The sequence below is a fragment of the Haliotis cracherodii genome, unplaced genomic scaffold (assembly GCF_022045235.1).
Source record: "Haliotis cracherodii isolate W230 unplaced genomic scaffold, xgHalCrac1.p SCAF_9, whole genome shotgun sequence".
NCBI classification, from domain to species: domain Eukaryota; kingdom Metazoa; phylum Mollusca; class Gastropoda; order Lepetellida; family Haliotidae; genus Haliotis; species Haliotis cracherodii.
Window position 1 is genome coordinate 54,331,849 of NW_027266343.1, and position 24,639 is coordinate 54,356,487.

Here is a 24,639-nt window from a genome sequence, read left to right on the forward strand (position 1 = left end):
TGGCTGCAAGATGACAAAGTCTACATGGCTGCAAGATGGCAAAGATAACATGGCTGCAAGATGGCAAAGCCAACATGGCTGCAAGATGGCAAAGTTTACATGGCTGAAAGATGGCAGAGTCTACATGGCTGCAAGATGGCAAAGATAACATGGCTGCAAGATGGCAAAGTTTACATGGCTGCAAGATGGCAAAGATAACATGGCTGCAAGATGGCAGAGTCTACATGGCTGCAAGATGGCAAAGTTTACATGGCTGAAAGATGGCAGAGTCTACATGGCTGCAAGATGGCAGAGTCTACATGGCTGCAAGATGGCAGAGTCTACATGGCTGCAAGATGGCAAAGTCTACATGGCTGCAAGATGGCAGAGTCTACATGGCTGCAAGATGGCAAAGTCTACATGGCTGCAAGATGGCAAAGTCTACATGGCTGCAAGATGGCAGAGTCTACATGGCTGCAAGATGGCAGAGTCTACATGGCTGCAAGATGGCAGAGTCTACATGGCTGCAAGATGGCAAAGTCTACATGGCTGCAAGATGACAAAGTCTACATGGCTGCAAGATGACAAAGTCTACATGGCTGAAAGATGGCAGAGTCTACATGGCTGCAAGATGGCAGAGTCTACATGGCTGCAAGATGGCAGAGTCTACATGGCTGCAAGATGACAAAGTCTACATGGCTGCAAGATGACAAAGTCTACATGGCTGCAAGATGGCAGAGTCTACATGGCTGCAAGACACGCGGTTCACTCATGCATTATAGTCCAAAGCTATTTCTAAAGTTACTTTAGAGATGGAAATATATAATAAAATCCGGTTATTGTAAGTTTGACATGATATAATAACGACACCTATCCTCTTGTGTGCCCGCATCGTAAATACCACCTATTAGGAATAGAGAGTATCTATTATGCCCGCTATAGGTTCTCACAATATAATTTGTATTCCGAATACATGATATTTTAGATACGAAAACCAACTCGGTGATTCTCTATGCATGATGGACTGATGTTTCTCGGATAAATCCGTTTGGGTTGATATGACATATGTTTTTCTTAGAAAACATCACATTTATATCCTTCTTTTGACTATATGTTATTGTAATCGAAGAAATGTCAACGTGTTGTCAATAAGATGTTTTCGTGTTCACTGCACGACATTTAATCCTTGGTTGTATTTGAATGCTCCAGTCTCGCTGTTCTCGGGGACGCGCAAACAAGAAGAACGAACCAGAGGGAGGACAGAAACGCCTTCTTTAGCGTATCTACTTTGCCATGATACCTTGTGCGAATTGAACAGATCCATGTTCAAGAACACAGCCATAGCGGGCATGTAACTCAAATATCGACAAAGGCAGCTTTGAACCCAACTTAATGAAGTGTCCTTTAATAATGCCACAATGTTTGCATTGTTACAATACCATCAAAAGTGCATTCGCTCTAATTCAAACATTGTTATACACGAGTCCTGCATTAGTTCAAATATACAAAACGTCAACGCCAGACAATAACCAATCCATCCACCGACGATTGAGTGAGTGAGTGAGTTGAGTTTAACGCTGCTTTTAACAGTATTCCAGTTATATCACGGCGTGTCAGCTTAATGTGGGAGGAAAGCCCGAAGTGACGCAGGTCTCAGACGTTTACCACTTCGGTGAAAACCACGAGCACGGGTATGGTGCTGACAAACCTAGAAACATAATCGGAGTGAACCGGGATTCGAACCCACAATCATAGGTTTCTGGCGTGACCAAGGGACGCAACTCTGCACAGCGAATCGCGGCGCCTTAGACGACTTGGCCACCCGTGTTCCCGAATTGGACGAGATTCCAGTGGGCGTAAAAGTGAAAATACCGGTGAATGAATTTATATGAATGGATCACTGAAACTGTGATGGCACCAGGTGTTCCCGAAAGGGTAATCATGTCTTGACCTACCGGTAGCACCCGCTACTCACATAGTTTGCTGAAACGTAAGTTTTTGTTGCCTGACGCCGCACAGCAGTACTCCTGCGATGTAGCAACTCATGAAGTTGACAAGAAATATATAATTTTGTTTAGCAAGTTGTTAACTGCTGCCTATCGTGGAAATTAGCAGTCTATCGGGCGAACTCGAAGACAATCCGTTCCACAAAAACAATCTGAAATTTTATTGAAGAAAAGTACAAAAATATATATTATGATAAAAGATATTATTAAATACCCTTGAGATACAAAAGATTTAAGTGGCATTTTAGAAGTTGCGGTATCGATGAAGATAAGGTTGACTTCTGTAGTCACTCAATGCCACGTTTCGGTATGGATGCTAGTACCTTTATCACCAACTGGGTAGGCCATGGTATTCATAAGGTACAGGTAACTATTTTCATCAGCGAACAAGAGATGACAGTCTAGGACACAGTTGTCAAAGACACTTCTAACATTACTCCGTGCAAGGAAGTTGGCACACCCCCAGAAACATACATATATTGTGATGGTGAAACGTCACGTGTTGACGTTGTGTGACGTCACGCTCGGGGACCTCGTCGCGATAACCGTTCCTATTATGTTCTCAGACAGGATGTGAAGGTCTGGTCGACTTATGGCGGACACACCATCTCGACCCATGGCTCTTTACCCGAACATTGCCCTTACAGGACGCAGCAATCGCTGACCCCAGGGTAAACGCTGAGCCGACCGTCATCGACTGCCTCAATTCATGAAAGAACACTGCACAATGGCAATCCGAGCAGGCTTCATCTTTCCAACAGCCAACGTTTTCAGAATGAAGAGCAACTGTCCAGAAGCTCCAGCTTTTGCCGTCACGCCGAAGACCCGGGTTCGATTCCCGACATGGGTACAATGTGTGAAGCCATATTTCTGGTGTCCCCCGACGTGATATTGCTGGAATATTGCTAAAAGCGGCGTAAAACCATACTCACTCTCTCACTCCAGCTTTTGCTCTTTCATTCATAATTTCATTTTTTAGGTACGGCGAGCATGCTCTTTCCACGGAGATTCAAAGAGCGTCCGTCATCCAACTCTTGTCCGTTTCCAAATTTGACACATCAGTGACAAACGTGATGTCCGTTGCAATTATCAGCTTTGACTTGTACTATATGTTCCCTTGGTTTTTAGGTGATCAATTGACTTGCCTTTGCATGTATTTACGATGGGCGCTACCGCTGGACCAGGATACGCTCACCTTTTCGCGAATTCCTGATATCTTCACTATTTGATGGTGATTCACAAACACGTGCTTATGATATATAGTCGGAATAGTACAATGTAATTTCTTATTTCTTCGGACTATCGGAATGTTTATTTTTATTTCTATTTACTGGATGACGAGTTCCCATGTGGTGGTGCTACTGTCGGTTTCGGTTGGTCTGGATACAAAACGGTCTGTTGATGGCTGGCTCGTTGGAACTGGTTACGAAGGGTTTTGTACCGTTACAACGATCTTGGTCACTTTCGTGATTTTGTTTCTTCTCATAACCTTTGTATTGATACAGGTAACTACGTTAAGACGCAGATAAATGCCGGGGTAAGGTCCTTTACCTGTGATCACCCAGACAGCTCTTTTTTTGTCAATTGTTTACGCCGCAGTCAGTAATATTTCAGCTACATGACGGCGATTTATTATCAATCCAGTCTTGACCAGACACATTCTCTGTTGAGTATATGAAGAGATGACCCTAAGGTGTCGGCAGTAAAGTCATCTTCCCGAGACAAGCGTGCCCTCTAGTGTATATCAAAGTCTAGTTTTCACCCTTGCCATTTCAAGATTACTTTTCTGTCCTAAAAATTGAGAGGACTATCGCACATATCGATAGTCCAATCAGAGAATGTTGGTGGTTGTTGCTGCCATGGCAACAGCCATCGCGTGTCAAATGTGCGCTGCAATTATTCCAAATATTAAGAGAGGACAAACATTTTCGAAGTGGGTCAAAGTTTTCAATCAACTCGCCCAAGTACTATTATATATTTGAGCGCAAACTTCATTTGTTTTTTTTAACTCATTATCGAGATGTTGTGTTATTTTTAGACGACCCCTGCTTGGCGTTTCATGCTGCCGCGATGTCCAGTGTTACCTGACACCTTGTATGCCTCTATCATTGTTAGAACGAAATGCTGCTGTTATAAGTATTTTTGCTGTGTAATTTTGTTTGTCAAGGATGAAATCACACTTTTTTCTTTACCCAATTCGACCAGTTCGTCTGCTATGGTAGTCATCTTTGTGAAGCCATTCGGAATAAGAACAGCGATCTGATTGGATATCGCGTTTTCATCACGTGGAAAGAAATCGTGTTCTAGGTGTCTCCACGATTGAGCCAAGACAAGTAGGCTTTAAATGGCTAGTGTGGAAACGTGGCTTTCATGACGGCTAGTGGACACTCCTACCTCTGGAAGATGCACTAAAGTAAGATGAGTCTCTCATCGAGTGACGAGGGAGGATATGTAGCCAAGGCTATGATATCCTTATTTCTACGAGATTAAATTTTCACCTTATTTTACGTCTTGAATAGATACACTGTACTTTCAGTTTCAATGATATCACCGAAATATAGTCTCTTTTATCAACTACGTACACAGAAACGACATCAAGGTATGTCACAAAGAAGATATCTGTAAATTCTAGAGACCTTAGCTTACGCTGAATGACTACCTGTTCCTATGCCTTGACATGGTGTGTTGAACGGCGTCAGAACGACCTTTCATCCAACCAATCAGAGCGTCGCTTATCATAAAGACAGTCGGAATGTGTTTTCTAATCATGCAACCTCTAAATATTTAACAGAGGGTATTTCGAACGACAGTTACGGGTTTTATGATTATATCCATACAATCTAGACCAACTATAATCCATTCCAGAATGATCAGTTTAGAAAGAATTAACCGAGAATACGTCAAAATATGTTTCGAATCGCAGTCGCCAGGTTGAAACTAGTGTCGTAACGCTCGAGAAAGCTGCCTACGGATTGGCTTATATCAATTTCTTGTCAGTCTTTTCACTGGTCGGTCAAAGTTCGCGAAAGGTCGTTCTGACGTGACCCGTAGATGGATGTCCTCAGATCTTTGTTTAGCGGTAGCGAAAACTGATTTGATTTTATTGAGATTGGGAGCAGATTAACTTGATAAGGTTACTACAGAATCCATCTCCATCTCTCAGTGCCAAGTGGTTCCTTTTTAACACATACTTGTGATGTCCTGTATTCGTATTGACACTGTCATACAAATGAGACAATATAATCTCCAATCTCCCTTAATGAATGCTATTATAAACCAAACATGACTTCCCTCTTCACGAAGTAACGACCCAGAACTTCATGATCGACATCATACACGCTGCTATTCTGCGTTACGATAGACCTGACACATTGACCTCGATGCTTTTCCTATTTGACAAATTGTCCTTGACATGAAAAGCAAATAGGTTTTTAGGTTTACTTTCATTTTGAAGGAACTCCATGTCCAAAGAGGTACCTAACAATGTGCTTTAGCTTTCCAATTTCCTTTCCATCAGAAACAAAGGAGACATTTTCGTGCCACAATACAACGTCAAGACACTGCATTCCGGCGGTTTCAATTTCAGTAATCAATTTGTGCAAAATAGAATAAAAATCTTAAATTTTGATGCACACGACCCTGCGAGAAATTACAGTAAAGTTGATGGTACTCCGGGTTGTAGTAAAGTAGTTCAGCAATGAAATCTGACACAACACACTGCGGTAATGTGAAGGTACCATTGGGACAATAACATGCTTAAATCTGAAATTAAAAACTGCTCATGGTAATTAGGCTCTCAGATTCCTGGAACTCCCCTTGAGATGTTGGTGTTGACGTTTCCAATCAATACTGAAATCCTGTGTTGGCTTATTTCTCAGATTGATTGCCCAGTGTAGCATCCGTGTTGACACGAGGAATGTCAATGCGTTCATTAGCCACCTTCCGCTGAAGTCATGTTGTAAGTCTTTTTCTTGTGAAATAAATACCATCCGTAATAATAACGTAAAACACTATATAAGGATTATGAAACTGACAAATTTGATATTTGGTTCGGTGTGGTCGTCGATGAGTCATGATTAATGTCGCATTGAAGTATGAAACACGTGGAGCAACGGAAACGGTTGCGGTTGTGCCGATTTGATTTGGCAGGTTGGGATGCAGTGGTGGCCATAAGACCAGGTTGCCACCAATGTGATGACGTCACGTTTATCCGAGCAAGTTGGGAGGCACTGTCTACCGATTGGACGAAGTCGCAACCGTACTAGTGACGCCATGTTGAACCTTGCAAATTTGGTCGTCTTATAATTAACATATCTTTCAAAATATAATTACACTGAACATTATACAATCCACTGGTTGATAGCATGAACAATGGGGTACAGAGACACAGTCAGCTCACACATGGTACCCATCCCTAACCATTTGATCCAGGGCCTATTCTTCCTGGAAGTCTCACAAGAAATTCTACACTTCAGGGGAGACTGTCTGCGCCAGTGGTCGGTGTGTTACGTGTCCTACTTCCAAAATTGAAACAATAAATTAACCCAGAAATCTATACCTAAAAGAATTCAGTGTAAAACCAACAAGCAACAAAGAAATTACAAAGCATTTACAATAGTCATACGAAATATAATGGCAGTACAAAATTCAATGGCGATACAATTACAATGGCAGTATGAAATATAGTAGCAGAGGTAATAATATTCATCTGGCAGCAACAGTGGCCATCCTTCCAAAATAGGTCGTAAATAATGATCTTCACACAACCGCTGTCCTTGATGTAATGTGAGATGTAATGTGAGATGCGAGAGGTACATCTTATCCCCTTATATAGTCTAATGGCCTCCTAGAACTGCTGGATTAGTCAAACTGTTCTCGAACACTCTAGATGGCAAAAACATCTTAATAGAGTGACTTCCTCGTCACTGCTTACATTGGATAGTCCTACATTCTTGACAACTAATTTTTGTTAAAACGCAATGCAATAAACTTCTACTGTATGTTAACAGATACAATATAATACTATTACAAACAATAAATTACACTGCCATGTGACAAATGTTACATCAGATCTGAATCTTTTGTTTAATGGTTGGGTAGCATGGGAAAACGCGTGAGAAAATAACATTAAGTGAAAAAGAAAGTGAGTGGGTATGGTTTTGGTTTTAACAACGATGACGTGGAAGAAACCATAAAACTTGAAACCATATGAGTTGAGAAATATAATTTGTGTTTTAATTATCTAGCAGCCATAAATATTATAAAAATAAAGAATTATCAATGAACAAAGTGTGATGGTTGCGTTTATTAGCAGAACATTTTGATACAGAAAACAGGGATTGAACAGAAAAATGTTGCACATCTGGAATAATATCTGGGGATCTTTTATCGATGACAATGACAGTAAGGTCCATTTGCATCACAACACCAGATTCTATGGAAGACATCCCAATGGAGGTAATCAAGCTCTTTCAGGCGTCAGTGACGTCAGAGAGAATCGACAAGGAAAAATCACCCATGCGATAATTTTGTGAGTGCAACTTAATTTTCGATCGCCGTGGGAATTGGTGTGACGTTCTCGGTTTGTAAACTACTTCTCATTTCTAGCATTGTAAAACGAGTAGGGAAACCGGAAGTACACACGGTCCCAGAGGCACACACAAACACTCTGGCACCAGCACTTCCGGTGCACATCTAGTTCATGATGAGTAGAAACCACAAGGAGAGCTGGGTTGGTATCAGGACACAGCAGATGTGTAAGAACAGGCAAATACTGTTTAGAGATATAGATACCGGTGCGACCGCGTATACATCTCCACCTACAAGTTGGTCATTAATGGCATATCTTCTTTTACATTTAACATTTATTTGAACCAAGAAATTATTGATGTGTAATTTTAATTGTTTTAAGTGTCATTTTACTTTTGTTTTTGTCATTCCATCATTCGTCACCACTCGTATCTTTCCGTGCGTACACCTACAAGGAGGGTCGTCTTCTATTCATGGACGTCATGAGTCGAGGCGGAGTATGAGTTTGCGCGTACTTTGATACATATCATACCAGTTACCAAAATAAATCAAATGTTCTATTCATCATTGATCAATTTGCCGGTCATTGAAAGGTGAGTGTAAAGATGTGTCCACTAGAAACTCAGGTAAATTCCTAGATTGCTGTAGACTGTCCATGTAGTCTAGAGACGGATCGAGTCGATATTACGATACGTAGGATGTGCGCTTCTTCGTTTTGTTCACAAGCATGGGTCGTAGCGAGGATATTCGTGAACGACCATGCAGTCAAACTCTCTGACGTTTCTCAATGTAAACTAAAACGCCGAGTTCAAGATTAAAAGGTCTAAATCCCCATGAATGTGGAAGTAGTCCGTCAGTGTTGACGTCATTTCAAGAGCAAGGTCTCGTGAAAAACGTCATATGAACGTATGAATTGTGTCAACTTTGGAAATATCAGCATATCTACCATGAAACCTTTTGAAAGTTTTACTGAAGCCTTGAATGTCAAACCATTGTCAAACACATTTTGAGCACACGTTCTTTGGTGCTCTTTGAAATATTGGTGGAAAGGGCATGCTTTTTTGTACCTCAAAAGTTGTGAAATGTCAACACCAGGGGCTGGAGCTGCTAGAATATTGCTCGACATGAAGGGAAAGTTGACTATTGGAAAATCATCCCACTTGTCATACAATCTTGTGGAGAGGTTTTTGTCACTCTGAATCTGAATGCACAGATGAAACAGACGAGACGGTCTCGCTGGTCTCCTTTATTTCCTTCAAGTTGGTATATGAGTTGAAGGAAATTGGCTGTTTAACCGTTATTGAACGATATCAGATCATCGATATACTTAAAGCTTACGTTTTACTTGGCCAAATTACCATGTTTTGATTTGCCAATCCGAGCAGGAACTCCTATTCATGTGCATAAAGAAACAAATCAGCAGGAAGGGAAGCACAATTGGTGCCCATAGAGATGCCTACTTCTTGCCTAAATGCCTTTTGTTTAGCATTTCAGATGATGTTTTCTCAGTTAACTTCAGACAACATTCTTTTCATGTCAGATGGTGCTGTAGGAGTTTGAAAATCAAATGTCTTGGCAGATTTAAAGTTGGTTCTTTTTTGAGACTGCAAAAATACGAGTAAATCCTTTGAGATTTTAAGAATCAACATGTTATTCATCCACTTGTCTCAAATGCTTTTGTCAATGTAAAGAAAGTCCTTCCTTTATTGTATTATGGATTATGAATTTTGTTTTGTGTTTATTCCCATAGGGGAATTCAAATAAATACGTAAATGTACACGGCCAACCTTAAGCCTCCCGACCTGCATCAGCCACACTTTGTTGGTTTCGTACTCCATCATTCGAGATCCTTTTTCAACCATTACTGTAACTATGACGTCATTACAAACACCAGAGTTGCAGAAAGCTTGACTGTGTATATTTAAGGATTATGGTTAATCTTTGAGACAAGGATTTGGGGGTACATTTGCTGAATGCAGCAATATATGCTCAGGCTAGTCAATTGTCCACCTGAAGAAAACTCAAAGAAATAATTTTGCACATCATTTTTGTCACGGATCCGTCAAATGTTTTGAAAGTTTTGCTCAGGCTTTGAATGCTGTCATCAACCTCGAATTGGTCTGCAGTAGATGATGCCAGTGTACACTTCCACATTGATCTTTTGCTTCTAGTGTTGAAAGCAATCAGATCCCGAATTGTGACCTGGGGAATTTTCCACCTACTCTGCCTGCAGTGCTTGTGCCAACTGTCGGAGGTTCTGTGGTTGTTGTTGACGTGTTCGTTGATCCAGTGCATCCCATAAATGTTAGATTTGTTTTAAATCTGGACACTAGGAGGGACATGGCAGGACCTGGATGTTGTGATTCCCGAAAAAGATTGTTGTCAGTCTTGCCGTGTGAGGTCGGGCGTTGTCTTGTTAGAAAATGACGTTCGCTTGTTGCATAATGGGAAGGACGTGTGGCCGAAGAATCTCATCCATGTAACGTTGTGCTGTTAAATTCCCCAGAAGTCCGTTCTGCCAGAGCAGGATAGAGCCTCCCACATAATCAAACAACCACCACCAAATCTGTCCACTTCCTCTATGCAGGTTCGTGTATAACGTTTCCCGCGACACCGCTAAACTAGACGTCTACCATCCGCACGACGAAGGATAAAATGGGACTCGTCACTGAACCAAACTTGTCTCCATCGCATTTGTGGCCGTACTCTGTGACCTTGACACCACTGACGTCTCAGCCGACGTTAACGTTTCATTACTGCCTGGGCTGATGTCCTACGCAATAGTAGTATTGCTGTTGTTGTAGAGGTGATCGTGGTGGTTCTTACACGTAATTGACGTAGCCGTATGAATCTCTCGTGTGCTCTTGTAGTGATACGTGGTCGACCGGATCTGGAAGGTCAGTGTGTCTGATAACGGTTCCACAGTCTTGTAATGGTGCTTTTTGCTACGAGGAAAGATCTGGCTACTGCTAAAGGCGATTCCCCAGTTTGCAGTTGGCCGATGGCGTTGGTGAGTTGGGCTTCCGTCGGTCGTGACATCTTCACTTGGTGTAAGATTTTGATGGCATACAGATGAAAACGCAACGGGTTTTTTTCTTGCCCAACAAGTGATGTTGCACGTGTATGTCATGTTGATGTGTTCCTGCACCAGGTTCTCAGGTAGCTGTGTTTTTGCGATTTATCCATATTTTAACCAAATTTCTGCAGTGCCACATTCTTTCCACACAAATCAATCCCAATCCACCCAGACATGACCAATTCATTTTTGGCATTAATTATGAATGGATGTTGGCAACACTCTGTCAGATATTTCCTATTCCTATTCCTGAAGCTCAGTTTCCATAGACATACACTCGAGCAGCGCCTTTGACATTTGATTTTGTTAGTTCTGACATCCATTGCATTTTCATTGGTTCTCTCGCATATTCTGCGTAAACAGTTTGAATTGTACATTACTGTCAAAAAAGGTCTTTTCTAAAATAATAACAAAATGCTGTTTAAAATATGCTGCTTATATATGGTAAAATATTATTATGATGCAAATAAACCTTAACAAATCTTGATTTTGGATTTCTTAAAAATAAAACAAATTCAAAATGTCCAGGGACGTCAATGTGCATGTTGACACTGTTGATGTATGGAAGCTGCCATGTCCTCGTTGTTAGAGTGTGAATACCTTGCGGTAATACCAGTATTCTTGATTCTTGATTTGAGATATTGTCTCCATAGTCAGGGCTGGTTATTGCGCACTTGTGAAACATGTTGGTTTAGATTGCGACTGAATGTATTAGTTAGTCAGAACCACTGACATTTCCTACTGTGAAACTCATCTTGTAATGTGATACCACAGAGCTGAATAATCAAATCCAAAGTCACACGTAATTAAATTTTCTTCTATCTAAGCTGCTTAAATGGCGCAATGTCGCTTTGACTTTTATGTAATATACCAGCTGTTGGTCTAGCCAGAAACAGGTGATCGTGGGTCAGAGTTCAATCTCTTATCATTATGATTGTTGATTCACTGTCTGACTGACTGACTGACTGACTGACTGCCTCATTCACTCACTCGCTCGCAGCCCTCGTCACTCCGAAGGAATGCTGAGGACGCCATTGGGACATACAACTAGAACCTGCGAATACAAACTGTTCCCTCAATTAGGTATATTATTTCTATCAAGAATCTGAATTATATGTCCCTCGTTATGCTGCTATGAACTGTTCAGAAATTATAGAAATTGCGAGGGTTCATGTCATAAATTAAACTGATACTTCGCCAATATGAACATAATAATGGTTGTCATTGACGAATGCACTTGGACACATTTAGTCGGGGTTATCATGCTCTCTCGGTCCTTTGCTGGTAAGATTTTACAATTACCAACAGAAGCCAGATGAATACAATTTATCCATTACAAAATATTCCTGTAAACCGTGTTTCAGTTCGAGATTACTTAATATTGCATCGCCTGATGTATGTATAAATAGAACCAAATGTTATTTATCACAACGTGGGAAGCTATGTTTGTGTCGCCGACTGTATAACTCAAAGCGCTTGTCAAGCACTTATCTGATTCACTTTGGCAGGATTTAAATATTTACAGATCGCCTTGTTAAAGATTGAATAGCCTTGTCTGTGACGTGAAACAATATTTGCTTACGAACTTAGACCTCCGCATTTATTCACGCAAAGACAGGAAAGCACGCACACGAAAACACACAAAAATAAACAAACAAACGCAAACACGCATGCACGCACACATCCATACACACTGTCTATTGTGGCAGGTACAATGTCACAATTTCTATTATAATTTACAACTGTGTATCTGTTCGCTTGATTATTAGGGAAAGAACAATAATTGAGTCTCTGCAAACATTATGACCATGTTCTCAACATCAACCTTCTTTGCACCACAACATCCCAATTTGTGTGACAGCGTTCGTGGCTGATATCTCAAGGGAGAGAACTCATCTTCTTAACGTGTCATTGACGTCAGAGATAAACTGCACCAGAGAATCAGAGCTCCAAAGCGTTATTTTTGTGTTGTAAGTTAATTTTGATCATCAGGGGCATACCATTCGCGAATGTAGGTCACTGTGGTTGTAGAGCCACCTCATTTCCAATACTGACCAAGTACGGAGACCGGAAGTACACATACGACCAGAGTCACAAGCAACCACTCTGACAGCATCACTTCCGGTGTACAACTGGTTCACGAAGGACATGGCCATTAGGGTCGCGGGTAACTGACAGGGGGTCGTGTGAGGGGAGTCGCGGTCGATACTGGGGACAGAGACGAATATCTCAGCACTTGTAGAACTGTGAAGAATCTGAGGGTCGATCTCATCAGAACCAACTCCCATACATTTCTTCAATATTCCATTAAACTGTCGTGATACCTGACTTTATGGAAAGTCTTTTTATAGAATTTTTTTTCGTACACCTTCAACTATAGCTTTGCGTGATTAGGTTTTGGTGCGATTATTGTGCCCATGGGGTAGCATCACAGACCTTGATTTGTGGAAAATACGAGATATTGCAACAAAAATTGCGGTTGTGGGGGATGGTTAGTGAACACTGGAGTATATTGACGACATTGGCTACTCAGAAACCTATTGCAAAATGTGACGGCACAGGTCGGTTAATTAAAGTCAAGTCGCATAGATATCTGGTATTTCTAGATCTAACTTACATGTTTTTCTCATATGCCGCTGTGTCATTAAATGTTCCAGTCGCTGCTCGGATCAATTACGCACTTGGCAGAATACAGTGTCTTGAAAGGAAGATTATATTACCAGGTACCTATACACTGCATACAGCTTTGCCCTTTTCTCGTAATTCTACTTGGTATATCATTACTAAAAGTATATCAAAGAACATTGAAAATAATCAAATCTTGGCAAAGCTTCTAGTTTCACCTCGGAAACCTCGTACACATGACGTACCGGGAACCCAGACAACTTTAATGTCAGCGCAATGTTCTGTTGATGATGATGATGATGATGATGATGATGGTAGTAGTGGTGACTCATCATAGTCACGGAGTCCCCTCGCGTTGCTGCCGTCTCTACCTCCTCCGACTACTACTTCTACTACTACTACTACTACTACTACTACTACTACTACTACTTTTACTACTGGTGTTGAACAACAAGTTTCACCTCTGCAGATTGGGGGACATCTTCTTCTACTTATACCATACACACAGTTAATAGCGATGTTCATTACGAATAGCAATACACCAATCTGATACCAGACATCAAGTCATTGTCATATCTACACCACAAAGTGTTCCTCCGTCTCGACATAAACAGCACTCTTCAGGACATGCCTAAGTGGCATCTCATGTCCAACTCTCCGTATATTTGCATTCCGTCGTGGGCCTATCTGACCGGGTGTCCTGACGTACTGTCCGGCCGCTTCATCGCTCAACTGTAAATACAACTACGACATTTGCATATCCTTGATTGCTCTGTGTTAACGCTCGAGACATCATTTAAACTCTAAACGCAATTTGCAGTTGATCATATATTGTAGAATCTCCAAGTGATGTCCTTAAAACATTGATGCTGACACCAGTAGTCTAGTAGTTGTAGATTGTGGAAAGTGTTAGCCATTATTTCAGAAAAGACAATAAACATATTTTTTACTAAACGCGACAAAACCCTTTCCAGACTCATAAAAAATATCCAGAGTCCTTTGTGCGATTCCGACTATATCACAAGCATGCGTTTATGAGCGTGGAAAAACCTGGCTACAGGTGATTCTTCTGCAATCGGCCGATGGCGTTGTTGAGTTGGGGTTGCGTCAGTCGTGGCATGTTTACTTGCTGTAAGATTGTGATTGAATGCAAATGGAAACCCAACGGTTTTATAGCCCAACAAGTGATGTTACACGTGTATGTCACGTTGATGTGTTTCTGTGCCAGGCTCTCCCATGGTTGTGTTTCTGCGATTTTCCCATCTTTTCACCAAATTTCTGCGCTACCTCATTCTTTCCACGCAAATCAATGACCAATTCATTTTTTGGTAGTAATTTGGTGTGGATGTCGGCAACACTGTCAGATATTTACGATTTTATTACTTTTGCATTTATATTATATATTATGGTATATTTTTTAACAATAAATTTCATTTACAACTTTATTGATTTAGGATGTGCTGTTACTGAGCACTTTTGTTTCAGTTTATTACAGGAAATCATTCACTGTAACGAGTTATTGATGAAATACAATGAAATGCGTTGCACAAAACAAATCTGAAGTATTCTCTCAGAAAAATAAGATAATAAGTAAACATATTAACATATTATCAAATATCCTTTAGGAGCACTTGATTTTCGTGGCATTTTAGAAGTTGCAGTATCGATGAAAATAAGGTTGACTTCTGGATTTTAAGGGAAGGGATTTTGAAGGGACTCCATGTCCAAAGACATTTTCGTGCCACAATACAAAGTCAGGTTTCTGGGACACTGCATTCCGGCGGTTTCAATTTCAGTAATCAATTTGTGCAAAATAGAATAGAAATCTTAAATTTTGATGCACACGACCCTGCGAGAGATTACAGTAAGGTTGATGGTACTCCGGAATGTCGAAAAGTAGTTCAGGAATGAAATCTGACACAACACACTGCGGTAATGTGAAGGTACCATTAGGACAATAACATGCTTAAATCTGAAATTAAAAACTGCTCATGGTAATTAGGCTCTCAGATTCCTGGAACTCCCCTTGAGATGTTGGTGTTGACGTTTCCAATCAATACTGAAATCCCGTTTTGGCTTATTTCTCAGATTGATTGCACAGTGTAGCATCCGTGTTGACACGAGGAATGTCAATGCGTTCATTAGCCACCTTCCGCTGAAGTCATGTTGTAAGTCTTTTTCTTGTGAAATAAATACCATCCATAATAATAACGTAAAACACTATACATGGATTATGAAACTGACAAATTTGATATTTGGTTCGTTGTGGTCGTCGATGAGTCATGATTAATGTCGCATTGAAGTATGAAACACGTGGAGCAACGGAAACGTGCGCTGGTGCCGAGTTGATTTGGCAGGTTGGGATGCAGTGGTGGCCATAAGACCAGGTTGCCATCTTCGTGATGAAGTCACGTTGATCTGAGCAAGTTGGGAGGCACTGTCTACCGATTGGACGAAGTCGCAACCGTACTAGTGACGCCATGTTGAACCTTGCAAATTTGGCCATCTTATAATTAACATATCTTTCAAAATATAATTACACTGAACATTATAAAATCCACTGGTTGATAGCATGAACAATGGGGTACAGAGACTACAGTCAGCTTACACATGGTACCCTTCCCTAACTATCTGATCCAGGGCCTATTCTTCCTGGATGTCTCACAAGGAATTCTACACTGCAGAGGAGACTGTCTGCGCTAGTGATCGGTGTGTTACGTATCCTATTTCCAAAATTGAAACAATAAAATAACCAAAAATCTATACCAAAAGAAATCAGTGTAAAACCAACAAGCAACAAAGAAATTACAAAGCAATTACAATATTAGTACGAAATAGAATGAAAACACAAAATTCAAGGGAGATACAATTACAATGGCAGTATGAAACATAGTTGCAGAGGTAATAATATTCACGTAGCAGCAACAATACTAGTGGTCATGCTTCCAAAATAGGCCTAGGCTGGATATCCAGGTCGAAAATTATGATCTTCACACAACCGTTGGCCTTGATGTAATGTGAGATGTAATGTGAGATGCGAGAGGCACATCCCCTAGAAGTGCTGCATTAGTCATACTGTTCTAGATTACACTTGACTCCAAAGATCATCTAAATAGAGTGACTTCCTCATCACTGCTTACATTAGATAGTCCTACATTCTTGACACCTATTTTTTTTGTGAAAATGCAATGCTATAAACTTTGAATCTTTACATCAGATCTGAATCTTCTGTTTCATGGTTCGGATGAAATTATAACATTTAATTGAAAATAACGAGGGAGTGAGTATAATTTAACGCCGCTTTTTTACAATATTCCAGCAATATCACATCATGGAAACTAGAAATGATGTTACATGATGATATACATTGTTCCTATGTGGAAATCGAATCCTGGCCGCAATCGCGAAGAACGAACAGTCTCGCCACTTTGCTACCCCACCGCCCCGTGGTGTTTACAAAGATGTGTTCATCATATTTGTGTCACACATCGCATGACCGTTATTCCGACATTCCGGAAGCAGCATGTTCCGGTCAAATATTTGATAGTGATTCATAAACATATTGATTAATCGGAATCGTACGGTAGACTATGATTGCAGTAGAGAGTTCTTAGTGCAATGGAAAGAGTTTGTCGCTTTTGTTTTGTTGTTTGTTTATGCATGTTCGAGATCCATTTTAACATATATCATGTAGAAGAAACAATAAAACTTGAAACCATATGAGTTGAGAAACATAATATGTGTACAGGGATTGAACAGACGAAAAATGTCGCACATCTAGAATAAAATTGCGGAATATTTTATCGATGACACTGACAGTAAGGTATATTTGCACCACAACACCCGATTCTATGGAAGACATCCAAATGACAGCGTGTAGTAATGCATTTACATCAAGGACAAGAGGTCAAAATGGCCGACACGATAACCGTGGCGGGAGAGGTTTCGGAAGTTGTTTATGAACCTGTGGCGGTTTCATGTTTCAGTCATCATTGATCAATTGGCCGGTCATTGAAAGGTGATTGCAAAGATGTGTCCACTAGAAACCCCAGGAATGTGGAAGTAGTCTGTCAGTGTTGACGTCATTTCAAGAGCAAGGTCCCGTGAAAAACGTATGAACGTCATATTGTGTCGTTCATACACTTATCAACGTCAATTTCGCGGTCTTGTGACCGAAATCTCGTCCAGTGGAAAAGCCGTATATTGTGTAAACTTCAAAATATACAATTATTCCTGATTACCATAACTATTTCATGAAATAGATAAATTGAGGTTGCTATGAGTAGGTCCATGTACTCTGTCATGTTCACATTTCATCAATCGAAATTTAATTGTAACTGACTTTCCAAAACGTTGAGTTTAATATTCGTTTTGATTTACCACCAATTGGTAATAAAAGCGACAAAGCCCTTTCTATTTCCATAAGAGAATATCTGCCAAAAGCATAGTCGATTGTACGATTCTGACTATGGCATGAGCTTGTGTGTACGAATCACTATCAAATAGTGATGATACCAAATGTTCGCGAAAAGGTGAGCGTATCCTGCTCAAACGGTGGCACCCGTCACAAACACATGCAAAGGCAAGTCAGTTGTTCACCTGAAAAAAAAACAACAACCCCGGAACATATGGAACAAGCCAAAATTTCATCTGACATTTTTGTCACTGATGCGACAAATTTGGAAATATCGACATGTCTACCATGAAACCTTTTAAAAGTTTTGCTGAAGCCTTGACCGTTGAAACCTTGGTCAAACAACATTTGAGCACCCGTCCTTGATGCTCTTTGAACTATTGGTGGAAAGGGCATGCTCGATTGTGCCTCAAAATGTGTGAAATGTCACCACCAAAGTCTGTAGCTGCTTGAATATTGTTCGACATGAAGGAAAAGTTGACTATCATTCCACTTGTCATACAGTCTTGTGGAGAGGTTCTCTCTGATTCTGATTGCACAGATGAAAAAGACGAGACAATCATTACAACAACCAGAGTTGCAGAAAGCTTGACTGTGTATATTGAAGGATTATGGTTTATCTTTGAGACAAGGATTTGGTGGTTCATTTGATGAACGCAGCAATATATGCTCAGGCTAGTCAATTGTCCACCTGAAGAAAAAACCAAAGTAATTACATCGCACATACATACACGTCAAATGTCCTCCACATGTCTACCATAAAATGTTTTGAAAATGCTTTGAATGTTGTAATCAACCTCGAATTAATTGGTCTGCAGTAGATGATGCCACATTGATCTTGTGTTTCTAGTATTGGTAGCGGTCAGATCGTGAATTGTGACCTGGGGAATTTTTCAACCAATCTGCCTGCAATGCTTGTGCCAACTGTCGGAGGTTCTGTGGTTGTTGCTGACGTGCTCGTAATCGTTGATCGTTGATCCAGTGGAACGTTTGGAACGGGTTTAAATTTGGAGACATGAAGGGCCATGGCAGGACCTGGATGTTGTGATTCCCGAAAAAGATTGTTGTCAATCTTGCCGTGTGAGGTCGGGCGTTGTCTTGTTAGAAAATGACGTTCGCTTGTTACAAAATGGGAAGGACGTGTGGCCGAAGAATCTCACCCTTGTAACGTTGTTCCGTTAAATTCCCCAGAAGTCTGTTCAACCAGAGCTGGATAGAGCATCCCACATCATTACACAACCACCACCACCAAATCTGTCCACTTCCTCTCTACAGTTTCGTGCATAACGTTCCCCGCGACGCCGTTAAACACGACGTCAACCATCCGCAGGACGAAGGATAAAATGGGACTCGTCACTGAACCAAACTTGTCTCTATCACAGTTGTGGCCATACTCTCTTACCTTGACATCGTTGACATGTCCGCCGACGATGCAGGTCTGTCAAAATGACACCTCAACTGGTCGTTTTGCGCGAATACTTTCATTGCGTAAACGTTTCCTCACTGTCTGAGGTAGTGTTGCCGTTGTTGTGGAGGTGGCCATGGTTGTCCTTACACGTAAGTGACGTAGTCGTATGAATCAGTCCTGTGCTTTAGTAGTGATACGCGGTCGACCGAATCTGGAAGGTCAGTGTGTCTTGTAATGGTGCTTGGTGCTACGTCGAAAACTCTGGCTACTGCTAAAGATGATTTTCCTGTTTGCAGTCTGCCTATGGCGTTGTTGAGTTGGGCTTCCGTCAGTCGTGACATGTTTTCGCTGTTCACTTGCTACAAGATTGTGAAGGCATGCAAATGAAAACCCAATGTTTTTTATAGCAAAAGCAAGTGATGTTGCACGTGCGTTTCATGTTGATGTGTTTTTGATCCAATTGTGTTTTTTTGCGATTTAACCATCTTTTCACCAACTTTCTGCAGTACCTCATTATTTCCACACAAATCAATCCCAATCCAAGCAGAAATGACCAGTTCATTTTTTAAAGTAATTTTGTATAGATGTCGGCAACACTCTGTCAGATATTTACCATTTTACTATTTTTGCGTTTCTTTCTTTGCAGAGTATATTTCTTAAGAACTCAAATTTTCAACTTGAGTGTTTCTGGATGTGCTGTTACTGGGCAAAACGCAAAGCATTATTCAAGACACCTATTCCTGAAGCTCAAATGATATTTTCATACACTCGAGCAGCGCCTTTGACATTTGATTTGCTAGTTCTGACATCCATTGCATTTTCATTGGTTGTCTCGCATATTCTGCGGTTATTGCGCACTTGTGAAACATGTTGGTTTAGATTGCGACTGAATGTATTAGCTAGTCAGAACCACTGACATTTCCTACTGTGAAACTCATCTCGTAATGTGATACCACAGAGCTGAATAATCAAATCCAAAGTCACACGTAATTAAATTTTCTTCGATCTAAGCTGCTTAAATGGCTTAATGGCACTCTGACTTTTATGCAATATACCAGCTGTTGTGCCTGTCAGAAACAGGTGATCATGGGTCAGAGTGCTCTTATTATTATAATTGTCACTCACTCACTCACTCACTCACTCACTCACTCACTCACTGTGATTATATCTGATCTTGGTGATGGCTGAAAGTACGTTAAATGCAACAACCTGTTGTGGACTTCCGTTATGAATCAAGCGTGGGCCCTCTAGGTTCAGTAAGCACACGGCCAACGTCACCCCGAAGGAATGCTAAGAAATATACAACTAAAACCTGCGAATACATACTGTCCTCCCAAATAAGGATCATTATTTCTTTTAAGAATCTGAATTGTATGGCCCTCGTAATGTTACTGTGAACTGTTCAGAAATGATAGAAATTGCGAGGGTTCATGTCATAAATTAAACTGATACTTCGTCATTATGAACATAATAACTGTCGTGATTGACGAATGCACCTGGACACGTTGTATCGGGGTAATCATGCTCTCTCGATCTTCTGCTGGTTAGATGTTGCAATTACTAACAGAAGCCAGATGAATATAATTTGTCCATTACAAAATATTCCTGTAACCCGCGTTTCAGTTCGAGATTACTTCATATTGCACCGCCTAATGTATTCATAACAAAACAAACTCGACTTTGATTTAGTTTTTTTGTGAGATTCCAGGACGTCGTTGACGATGTTGCTGTCATTATCTCGACGTGATCGATGTACTGTGATGATACCACATCCCCGACAAAGTTAACGAGCTCATTAATTGCGGTTTCGGTCGGTTTCCTTTCCGCAGATACACGACAGAGTGAGTGAGTGAAGCTGTTGCCCGAATGTTGTGACGTGGGCCTGCTGTGCCGGTCGTACAGGACGATGGCGGTAGGCCTGCTGATCGAGCCTGAGTTGGTCAGTCATATTTCCCTGCATTAGTGTTTAGGGATAATACTTTACCGACTCTCCTTTATCACATACCTTGTTCATCCAGCAGTGAATGGGTACCCGGTAGGATGAAATGGTAACTTTCAACTTTCTAGCGTAGCTTGCCTTTTCTACTCTTCAGGAAGCTAAGAATTAAAATCGAGTGCACACTGATCCATTGACCGGGGTGACAATGTAGAGCTTTGAGTATGATTTAGGATGTAGATTTCTTTGTTATGTTCTTTCGGAAGATGAACAAGGGATATAGTTCTATAGATATACCTCTTTATTACAATGAATGCGGCGTTTCCGTGGAGAGATTAACATTGTTATATCGTCACAAAAACTTTTAAATGGCACTTCATGGAGTAATCCGCCGTCTACACGAAGACGTGGCAATTACCGCCATCAGCAAACTTAACAATCTACAGAAGAAGTATGTCCATTCCTCCAAACACAAAACAGCCTTTGCTTGATAACGGTGTTAGTATCTACACCAAAACGTCGCATTCATTGTATTAGAAAAGTCTATATCCATAAAACTGTCTCCCTTGTTCATCTTACCAACTTCTAAATACCACTTAATAAAGCTTTCGGTAGATATTTTTAATCTTTGGTCCAAAGTCATGTCAAAGAATAGGCAGATTCTGATGATAAAATTGAAATTAGTTGTTGTTTTCATGATGTCGTTGAATATACCATGGTGCGGTCATGGGATGGTGTTTCGTTCTTCTGATCCTAGATCAGCCGGTCACTGGTTGGTGTGGCTGTTGGGTGTAAACACAAGCTAAGGTCATTTATCACAACGTGGGAAGCTATGTTTGTGTCGCCAATTATATAACTCAAAGCGATTGTCAAGCACTTATGTGGTTCACTTGGCCAGGATTTAAATATTTACAGATCGCCTTGTTAAAGATTGAATAGTCTTGTCTGTGGCGTGAAACCATATTCGCTTACGAACTGAGACCTCCGCATTTATTCACGCACAGTCACAAAAGCACACACACGAAACACACACACACACACACACACACACACACACACACACACACACACACACACACACACACACACACACACACACACACACACACACACACACACACACACAAACAAACGCAAACACGCATGCACACACACATCCATACACACTGTCTATTGTGTCACAATTTCTATTATAATTTACAACTGTGTATCTGTTCGCTTGATTATTAGGGAAAGAACAATAATTGAGTCTCTGCAAACATTATGACCATGTTCTGGACATCAACCTACTTTGCACCACAACATCCCAATTTGTGTGACAGCGTTCGTGGCTGATATCTCAAGGGAGAGAACTCATCTTCTTAACGTGTCAGTGACGTCAAAGATAAACTGCACCAGAGAATCAGAGCTCCAAAGCGTTATTTTTGTGTTGTAAGTTAATTTTGATCATCAGGGGCATACCATTCGCGAATGTAGGTCACTGTGGTTGTAGAGCCCCCTCATTTCCAATGCTGACCAAGTACGGAGACCGGAAGTACACATACGACCAGAGTCACGAGCAACCACTCTGACAGCATCACTTCCGGTGTACAACTGGTTCACGAAGGACATGGCCATTAGGGTCGCTGGTAACTGACAGGGGGTCGTGTGAGGGGAGTCGCGGTCGATACTAGTGACAGAGTCGAATATCTCAGCACTTGTAGAACTGTGAAGAATCTGAGGGTCGATCTCATCAGAACCAACTCCCATGCATTTTTTCAATATTCCATTAAACTTTCGTGATACCTAACTTTATGGAAAGTCTTTTTATAGAATTTTTGTTTCCGTACACCTCCAACTATAGCTTTGCGTGATTAGGTTTTGGTGCGATTATTGTGCCCATGGGGTAGCATCACAGATCTTGATTTGTGGAAAATACGAGATATTGCAACACAAGTTGCGGTTGTGGGGCATGGTTAGTGAACGCTGGAGTATATTGAAGACATTGCCTACTCAGAAACCTATTGCGAAATGTGACGGCACAAGTCGGTTAATTAAACCCAAAGTCGCCCAGATAGCTAGTATTTCTAGATCTAACTTACATGTTTTTCTCATATGCCGCTGTGTCATTAAATGTTCCAGTCGCTGCTTGGATCAGTTACGTACTTGGATTTCCATGTTGGAAGTTTAGATTTATATGATTCACGTCAGATTTGTAAATCCGAGTTCAGAACATTACAGAATAAAGCTCAGTATCTTGAAAGAGAAGATTATATGACCAGGTACCCATGCACTGCATACAGCTTTGCCCTTTTCTCGTAATTCTACCTGATATATCATCAATAGATATCAAAGAACATTGAAAATAATCAAATCTTGTCAATTGGAACCTCGTACACATGATGCACTGGAAACCCAGACTGGACTCTAAAACTATAATGTCAGTGCAGTGTTCAGTTGTTGATGATGATGGTAGAAGTTGTGACTCATGTTAGTCACGTGACTTCTACCGCGTCTACCGTTGCTGAAATATGTACTCTCGTTGCCCCCGCTATTTCATGTCCACTGTTTAACGACAAACCAGTGATTGATTTTATGAGGAGTCCAACGCCGTCAAAGTACGATGACATCCAGTCAACAAGTTATCAATCCTGACCACCCGATCCGCGTAGTTGCCCCTGACGAGAAACAGATGTTACTGGCAACCTCTGACCCGGAAAATCATCGCGTTGCTGTCATTTCTACTACTACTACTACTACTACTACTACTACTACTACTACTTCTACTACTACTACTACTACTACTACTACTACTACTATCACAACTACTACAACTATTACTACTACTACTCTGCTGCTGCTATTACTACTACTACCACTACCACCACTACTACTACTTCTGTTTCTACTACTACTACTACTACTACTACTATTGCTACTGCTGCTGCTGCTGTTGTTGGTACACAACTACTACTACTACTACTGATAATACCTCTACCTTCTTTCTCCGTCTAGTATCACTTACAATGATGATGATGATGATGATGATGATGAAAACATATATTAATTATATACTTAGTTTGTTGCTTCTAATACTGTTACTGTGTCTACAATTCTGCCACTCAACTTCTCGTACTGCTACTACTCCTTGTATTTCTTCCTCAAGTTTACTCCCCCCTTACTACCTACTGTTACTACTACTACTACTACTACTACTACTACTACTACTACTACTACTACCACTACTAGTACTACTACTGCTGCTGCTGCTGCTGCTGCTGCTGCTCCTGGTTCTGAACTTCTAGTTTCACGTCTGCAGATTGGGTGACATCTTCTTCTACTTATATCATACACACAGTTAATAGCGATGTTCATTACGAATAGCAATATACCAATTTGATACCAGACAGCAAGTCATTGCCATATCCACACCACAAAGTGTTCCTCCGTCTCGGGTCTCCATCGACCACGACATAAACAACACTCTTCAGGACATGCCTAAGTGGCATCTCATGTCCAACTCTCCGTATATTTGCATTCCCTCGTGGGCCTATCTGACCGGGTGTCCTGACGTACTCTCCGGTCGCTTCATCGCTCAGCTGTTAATACAACTACGACATTTGCACATCCTTGATTGCTCTGTATTAACGCTCGAGACATCATATAAACACTAAACGCAATTTGCAG